Source organism: Engraulis encrasicolus, chromosome 22 (assembly GCF_034702125.1).
Source record: "Engraulis encrasicolus isolate BLACKSEA-1 chromosome 22, IST_EnEncr_1.0, whole genome shotgun sequence".
Lineage (NCBI taxonomy): Eukaryota > Metazoa > Chordata > Actinopteri > Clupeiformes > Engraulidae > Engraulis > Engraulis encrasicolus.
Genome location: NC_085878.1, coordinates 32,460,500 through 32,467,999, shown reverse-complemented (window position 1 = coordinate 32,467,999; position 7,500 = coordinate 32,460,500). Strand labels below are relative to the sequence as shown.

At 44.4% G+C, this 7,500-nt stretch overlaps 1 long non-coding RNA gene across 2 annotated transcripts in view; it reads left to right on the top strand.

The window, feature by feature from the left end:
- The window catches only part of LOC134439207 (uncharacterized), a 58,919-nt gene that overhangs the window by 30,386 nt on the left and 21,033 nt on the right, over positions 1–7,500 (top strand). For both annotated transcript variants that reach the window (XR_010032727.1, XR_010032728.1), the window contains one exon: positions 1,198–1,252. This is a non-coding gene — a long non-coding RNA (uncharacterized LOC134439207). The remainder of the gene's footprint in view (positions 1–1,197; positions 1,253–7,500) is intronic.

The window sequence follows — 7,500 nt, the reverse complement described above, 5'->3', positions numbered from 1 at the left end:
ACCTAATACATCCATGATTTGCTATTTTGCAAATGTCCAATTCCCACTCTGGAGAATGTGCAACTGGACGACACCCGTGGCCTCTCTCGGCCCGCCACATCTCAGTATTAGATAGGGTCCAGCCCTCCATAAGTGAGGACAAATGAGAAACTGGGAATGCAATCTGAAATTCGCCGCAGCACCATGTAGGCCATTTCAACAAGGGCACCTCTGTTACTATATACAGTGTATATATGTGCCGTGTACCGACAGTAAGCAGTTGCCTCCATTTGATATGCTTCCCCAGCGGCAGTGAGTAATGTTGCCGTCACAGCTAAGCTATATGTAGCGGGATTGAGTTTTGGAGTATCCATTCATTCGCTGCTCACATCAAAACATTTTGCTCAGCAGAATGAGCTCCGCTGCACTTTACACCAGGGTTCATCTCGATTTCAGCAGGAAGACTCGGGGATGAAGGGAAGAGAGGATGGAGAAGAGAGAGACGAGTAGAGAAAGAAGAGGAGAGGAGAGGAGGGGGAAGAAGGAGAGGAGTGAAATTTTAGTGCACTCTGTTCTCTGTGATAATGAATGCTTTGTCAGGGGGAATCCATCAACGGTCACTGTGGGGGAAGGAAATGTCAGGAAAAGTTATGGTTTGTTGCCTTTTAACCCACGTGGCCCAGCCTCGCAAAGTAATTGAAGTACAGAAAATGTCATGTTGTTGTACTTCATCTATTTGTATGGCTGTCTAGCAGGATAAATAGAAATATCGGCCATGGTAACACAACTAAGGTGTCTTTTTAGCTAGCTGCTAAACCGCCTTGTACAGGACGTCAAACAGTAGCTAGAGTTGTATATTTTGAAGTTAGTCGCAATTAACCTCTGGCAAAATGTTGTGGGGTTTCCACTGAATTTAATCTTGGCGCTGGTTAAATGGATGAAGCACTGGATGCCTGCACAAACTGTGGTCCTTGTATATTAATCTGTGGTTGAAAGTTGGAAACATTATTATGGGAACCCATTGATTTTTTTTCTCCAATATTTATGTTGAACACTGACTGCTGATGAGTGTCACGGAGCAGTGAGTCACACGTAATATATTACTGTACATGACTTTATATGCATGAGTGACAGTGGGGGCAGAGAAGGAAGTCTGTTATGTTGTCTAACATACATCATCTGTGGTTTTATTACTGAAAACTGATCATCTGTCCGCAGTGACTACAGCAATTGACCCTGTTGGAAACCAAGCAGAATTGGGGAGCAAAATAAGGTAAGGAAATAATTTGTCCAGAAATGAAGAGCAAGATAGAAAGGGGTCTGCTCTTCTTGGTCCACTGCATGTAGCAGTGACTGTAATCGAATGAGACACCTTGACAGCAGTCATCACAAGTAATACTGCTTATACCCGTTTTTTTCTGGCTCTCAGTTCTTCTCTGACAACCAAAGCAGCCCTCCAAGTAGAGCGACCTGGCAAGGACTGCTCTCACTCTATTCTTCGATGCGGTTTGTGCTGTGAAATGGTTGGTGTTATGCTGTGAGCTTGGGTGTTGCTGAAGTTATTAGTGGTGACTGCAACAACCAATTATTTGAATGGTCCTTCATTTGTACTTATGAGAAGGTGTTTTGGTTTTCTTATCAAAATCAAATCATTGCGCTGTAAACATCCGCTTAATGTTTTATGACCTCGGCCTAAATGTAATTGAGAAAATCAACGTTCATCTGTGAATCCATCAGTATTTTTTGAACTACTGAACTGCCAATGTTGTGTTAATATATAATAGCCTGTGAAATCTTTTGGGATTCGCTGTGACCAATTTGTAAAACGATGGAAGGCTTCGTAGCAGCACTATGTTGCATATTTCGTCAGTAATGTAATCATAACACTGTCCAAATCCAGTTCCAAAAGTGAACCTAAGTAAACGCAACCGACCGTAGTGGCAATGAATATGATTTATAGTAGGCCTACAGCCCCCCTTAAAAGTGTGAACCGTCTAGACCTGAAACCTTTAAATGAGGCCTCTCCCTGATATTTGTACAGCATTTAGCCTATGTAGGTTATAGTAGCACCATACTTTCAGACTGGTATGAAAAGATCAGGCCTAGTAAAGAGTGGGGTAAGAGGACTTGTCGGAATAGAAGTAGGGATTCTTTATTGCCACTATACACAACAAGTACAGATACAGTGTGGAAACAACTCACAGATTCAAAAAAGCAGTAAGTTATAAAGGTAAGTTAGTCAGTAAGGTCAGTAGGTAGCCTCTTACTGCAGATGGGGTCGCCCGCAGGCCTATTCACTATTTGCTGAAAATACTCAACTACATCATAACAACAATGCTATGACAGTACTGAGAACCTTCAGTAACAGATTACGACATAAGCCATTACAATTTTGGTGACAGTAAGGTTATAACATAGACTCTGTGCAAAGTGGCTAAGCAATAAGGTATTATGGTACTACACATAGGCTACCGGTACTACTGTACCTATACTCCTTATAGCCAAGAAACTTGGAGACAGAAATACATCTCATGCATACAACACCAGATCATGACCCTTCTTCTGAAAAGCCTTATTAACCAGTTAGCAACGCAGTAGGTTGCCTATGTGTATACTTACACAAACACTTGAGTTTATGTGTGTGTAAAGGTGTATGTATGTGTACAGTATGTATGCATCTTATGTGTGCATCTATGTGACACTGTGGACACTTTATATTTTGGTGTGTGTGTGTGTGAGTGAGTGAGAGAGAGAGAGAGAGAGAGAGAGAGAGAGAGAGAGAGAGAGAGAGAGAGAGACCTTGGCTAAATGTATGTAACAGTGAGCTATATATGGTTATTTTATGTGTAAGTAAGTGTGTAATGTCTCGTGGGCAATGCCTTTATTTATGTATGTGTGTATGCTACTTGACACCTTAATTTCCCCCTGGGATCAATACATGATACTCTACTCTACTCTCTCTACTAAATACGTACTATACATACAGTAGTTATCATACCACTAGTGTCGCAATTACATTCGTCACAGTACTTCTAGTTCACAGCACTTCATCTCCGGTTCTAAATTGGGGTGTTTTTAATGCACCTTTATCCCGGCACGTAACCTAGGTCATATTACCCATGCTATTCCGGGCACCTGTCATTCAAAATGCAATTACTGTCCATGTCCGACTGTCCCCCTCGGCCTCTACCGTACCTGTTGCCCGTGCAGTTTGACCCACATTTTTATTCACCGCTCTCTCTCTCCATCCTCTCTGAAGAGCATCTAGCAGAAAAGAACGAAAGAAGAAAAAAACCTTCCTTAGTAGACCTTGGCCATGACAGACACAGGGTTATTGAATCCAGCCATGGAAAACGCATTGCACCTCTGCCCAGGGCCGCTGACAGACAGCTTTTGGCTAGGCCCAAGACAAAGTCATATAAAAGCCCCCCGCACCCAATCCTTTACAAACAGTGTAATGAGGAGACCTGTTCTGTCCCCCCTTCCCCTTCTCCCTGGGCCCAGGACAACAGACCCCTTTGCCTTCCTCCTCCCTGTCCTCTTTCCTGCCTCTAGTGAGTGGACCATTTCGAACTCCTCCTGTCCAAAGTAAAGCTACTGTAACTCCCATCTCTGGGATGCCCCAGCAGGAAAGCCGAGAAGGGGGTGGCAAAGGAGACAGTTGTCCCAGGCCCAGGGACTGACGGGGCCCAAAATTGGGTACTCATTACATTGAAGTATGTATTGGGTGGGGCCCTTTTCCGATGACTTTGTCCTGGCCCAGGCAGCCAAAGCTGTAAGTAATCAGCCCTGGCCCCAGCTTATGGCTCGGCTGCCTGCCTCTGCTGCCTATATCAACCGACTGATTAACCTCCTTGGCAGTTCAAGCATAAAGCTCCTCGTGCCAGCCCCCTACCCCGTCACTCCTTCCAAACTACCACCCATCCACCCACACACCCATTCCTCTTCCTCCATCCGATCTCCCACCCCCCCCACCAGAGGGCCGCCCACAGCCTTGGCCTGGCCCGCAACAAAGTCATCTGAAAGCCCCCCCCCCCCCCATTTACAATGTACAATGTAATGAGGACACAATTCTGGGGGCCTCCTCTCTCCCTGGGCCCTGGACAACACACTTCTTTGTCCACCCCCCTCTGCTGTGAGGGACAGAAATAACTGTCAGTGGGAGATGGGCTAAGGGGCAGAGAGATCCATGCTCCCTCTCACTCGCCCCCCGGCCTCACATTCTCTGTGTGTGTGTGAATAACGGGGGAATGTGGGAACCTTTATTCCAACAGCTATACACCACACCAGCATCATCTTTGACTGCTCCATCCCCCACCTCCACCCCCCACCCACAACTGTAAACTGAAGAATTCATAGGGATCATCAGGGTTATGTGATATTTATTTGTCTACCCAGAGAGACAGAAACTGAAAGGGGGAGAGAGAGAGAGAGAGAGAGAGAGAGAGAGAGAGAGAGAGAGAGAGAGAGAGAGAGAGAGAGAGAGAGAGATACTCAATCTTTTAACCCATTGTGTTGTGGAGACACATATATACGCTGAATTCAGGTTCTTGAGATTTGAGCTGTTTTATTAAAATGTGGGTAAGCTAGAGCTTGATGAATACATTATAAGGCAAAACGAGGGTCCTAGCTTTAAAACACAACTCATTTCATTTCATGTTTGTATGTGCTTTGGAGGCTGAGATATTTAGGATTTAATAGGTAGAGGGCACCCTTTCCCAAAAAGGGCTTAGGACAAAATGGGTTAAATAAAATGGCAAGAATGTATCGAGAATGTGTACCTGATAAAAAACTGAAGATGGCGCAGGATAAGCGCCATTTCTGTGTGGCAAGTGACCTGTCACCACAGAAACGCATCAGAGAGATTCATACACTTGTCTGTTTGGATACAGATACGATAGACTGGAGGTGCAACAGTGATTTTTATTCAAGTGTCACAACCAGGGTGAAAGAAAGAGAGAAAAATAGAAAGAAAGAAAGAAAAACGGGGAAAAAAAGAAAAGTCGTAATCTTTGGTAATTGTTCCTGGGAATGACATTGATTTACAACCACTCGAGCATTTAATGATGCTGGCGGATGTCTGCAGCTGTTGTGCTGTGCTGCTTTCTCTGCCTAAAACACATACATAACAGCAACCCATTTCATCTGCACTTTCTGCTCTTATGAGAATAGAGGCGTCATGATAACCGGTATACCGTGAAACTATGGTAAAAAGTGCTGACAATAATAATTACCTCTTGAATAAAATAAATACTGCTCCGTACCGCATAACCGTACCATACACCGTGACACCTTGATCCTTACCGACCTCTCATCCAAGTCTGCTGATGTCGCCACAGAGGCACTCTTTGTTGCCTAACACCTAATGTCAATGCTGGAATCATAGTGAATTGTTGAACAAATTAATTATGAAAAGAACAAATTGTGACAATTTCCTCCTCATAACTTCAGAATGACAAGCAATTCATGTATTGTGGCCAGAGATTGTGTGGGTATTAGAAGATGGGTCAGTCGAGTAAAAGTCCATAGAAATTAACGGTGAAGATTCGCAACGCAAATATGGCGTCTCCCCGCACATCTCCCGCCATTCTGGTAACAAGAGCCAATTGCCCGCTGAGCTGCGTTGTCATCCAATCATCTGGCTGCATCCACGCACGCGAATTGTTGCACATGCTCAGTTGTGAAAAGATGTCGCGCTCTTGCCGTTATGGAACTACTGCGACTGCACTCTATGTCAAAAAAAAGTGAGAAAAGTGGCTTAAAAAGTTTTATTTTGACTCACTTGACACAACTAAGCATTCTAGCTTAAGGATTGTGTGGGTATTAGAAGATGGGTCAGTCGAGTAAAAGTCCATAGAAATTAACGGTGAAGATTCGCAACGCAAATATGGCGTCTCCCCGCACATCTCCCGCCATTCTGGTAACAAGAGCCAATTGCCCGCTGAGCTGCGTTGTCATCCAATCATCTGGCTGCATCCACGCACGCGAATTGTTGCACATGCTCAGTTGTGAAAAGATGTCGCGCTCTTGCCGTTATGGAACTACTGCGACTGCACTCTATGTCAAAAAAAAGTGAGAAAAGTGGCTTAAAAAGTTTTATTTTGACTCACTTGACACAACTAAGCATTCTAGCTTGATCAACTTTTCACGGCGGTTTCAACCATATGGTTTTCATAACCGTTCGGTTCCCTTCCGTCCTGTACTCAGTTTCTCCATTCATTTTCCCCATTGACTCTCAGATCTGGTCTTACTAATCGCGAAATAGCATCCCGAAGGCGTGTCCTTACTTATATAGGAAGCAACTTTGTTGTGCCGTGTAAATATAATGAGCACTCCTTGCACCTTATTGGAGGTTCAATCAATGCTTTCTAAACATATTCAACACAGCTTTCCAAAATTACTGCGATAATTCTAAAAAACGTGATAATTTTGGTCACAATAACCGTGAGGCTATATGAGAAAATTATACTTCTTTGTGATCAAACGAGGTAGAAAAAAAACAAACAAACATAAGAAAGCCCACTTGAAAGAGCTGCTGTAACTGGATGAATTATGCTTTTGACACGAAGGCTGGAGTTAGATATATGAAGCGTAGTCGACTACACTCTACAAGCAATCATTAGGATTAGTGATTATTTTTCTGTGTCATGCCTGTTTTAATCAGCGGCAGGGTGATGTGAAATCCATTTCCATGTCAATCTCTGGAGGCATATAATTTTCAGCGTCTCTCACTAGTTACTTATGCATTATATTACAAAACATCGAGAGTTGAAAAATCTGTGTGTGTGTGTGTGTGTGTGTGTGTGTGTGTGTGTGTGTGTGTGTGTGTGCGCGCGCGTGTGTGTGTGTGTGTGCGTGCGTGCGCGTGCATGCGTGCGAGTTTGTGTGTGTGTGTGTGTGTGTGTGTGTGTGTGTGTGTGTGTGTGTGTGTGTGTGTCATCAGTTTCCCCTGGTGCCTCTCCTGAACACTTCACCCGAGCAGCATACTTAAGTTTAGAGTAATTGGGGGTGCACTGTATAAACAAAACAAAAAACAAAAAAAAACATGCCATGTTCTTGTGAACGGCACACAGCACACACACGCACGCAAGCACGCACACACGCACACACACACGCACGCACGCACACACGCACACACACACACACGCACATTCCTGATCTGTCTGCCTGTCTGTCTGATTACCCAGCTTTGGGGGCCCATGGTGAGAAAGAGTCTCCCTGGCTGTCTCCCACACCACCAGGGAAAGAAAAAACACAATATTAGCTCAGTGGCTCTCGGGGGGCGAGGAGCCGCTTGGTAAACAGGGTGACCTAATTTCCAAGGTCCTTCGTGTTCCTGGATCCTCATTGCCTCTATAGCAGGGGTTTTCAAAGTGGGTTCTGGGGAGCCCTGCTCTTACTGAAATCTACCATGACTTACTATGGTTTAACCATGGTTTTAGGTGTAAACGTGCACTGTGTAGGATGGTGGCCATTCTATGTCATGGTATGTCATCATTACTCTATGTTGGCCTACTCTGA